A 1,444-nucleotide genomic window follows, 5' to 3' on the forward strand; every position below is an offset into this window, starting at 1 on the left:
TATTCCTAAATATAAGAGCCACCAGGGTAAATAACTTGGTTAGAATTTTACAATCACTACATTGCTTGACTTAAGACGCATAAACTAGATGAATTGGCAGTAAAGTTGAACGGATCTTAAGTTAAAACAAAAGCATATTTATTTTTCTTTTAGTGCAGGATTAACATGGGCAAATTTTCAGTTGAATTTCAGTTTCCATAGCTTATTTTTATTAGATTTGTCCATAAACCATTCCAAAACAGGAAACAGGTTAGTGTAATGTCAGTATTTATAAATTTGTTTTTATGGTGCTTTATTCCATACCGGAAGCATGTCTAATCCTCCAGTTGCTCCAACCATATAATCGCTCTCTTGTTTGGGTGTAATGTAAGCCTGTTCAAAACATAACAGTGACTTTGTTATGATCTGGTTGGTTAACAAGAGGCTTATTTTTAATGCTATTGTTCAGTGTCCAGAATTAGAATATTAATATAATTTATTCAGGATTAGATAGATACTAGCTCTTACCCACGAGCTTCTCCCCGTTTGACTTCATAAGTCATAAGTATTATAATAATAATATTATTAATAATTAATAATATTAATTAATAATAATAATTATAATAAAACTATTGATTTGTTAAGTTAAGCTGAAATAAACAGAACAGAATACAGTACCTAATACAAACAAATAATCACACGTAATTTTAATAAGGTAATAAATTGAAAGAATAACAACAACAAAAAAGTACAGCTGGGGTATTTTTAGCATTAGGTATATGGAAAGTTCTCTTTAGAAAGGAATTACGGCAATTTATGGAACAATGGATAGTTTTGCGCAAGGTTTCTCGTCATGACGAACATTTTAATTATATGGTTTATGGGGTTGCGACTTATAGTTTTCTCAAAAGTTCATGGGTACTTTTAGCGAATTTCCCATATAGGGAATAAGCTATTACCGTAGTACTCATGGTAAGACCTGGACCCGGGACCAATTTTTTTTACTTTGACAGTTCTCATTGCGTATATCACAGTTGAAATTAGCTGTTTTCATAAATGCAAAAAAATAATAGTGCTGCACCCTGTTGGTAAATCTTATAACTTTTTAGCTTTTGCATATCATATCATAGAACCAACTTTTTTAGTTGAAACAGCTGACTAAATTCTTTAATTCCCTTTAAATATGAATACTCATAAGGTTAACATGGGTAGCTACAGAGCCACTGGGACGGAGCCCGAAAATATTTTCGAGATAAGGATATGACTATATGTTAATCGGGAGTGTGAGCTATCATCATGGCAAATTTCAGCCCAATCCTACCAGTAGTTAATGCGCGATTGAACTTCAAACAATCAAACAACCACACAAACTTTCAGATTTATAATATTAGTATGATGCTGGAGTTACTGTCTGTAAAATTATTATAAGACGAGTTAAATATTTCATATTGGTACCCCTGCATCT

The sequence above is a fragment of the Macrosteles quadrilineatus genome, unplaced genomic scaffold, assembly GCF_028750875.1.
Source record: "Macrosteles quadrilineatus isolate MER2022 unplaced genomic scaffold, UCM_ALF_1.0 Scaffold_1__1_contigs__length_201487025, whole genome shotgun sequence".
NCBI classification, from domain to species: Eukaryota; Metazoa; Arthropoda; class Insecta; order Hemiptera; family Cicadellidae; genus Macrosteles; species Macrosteles quadrilineatus.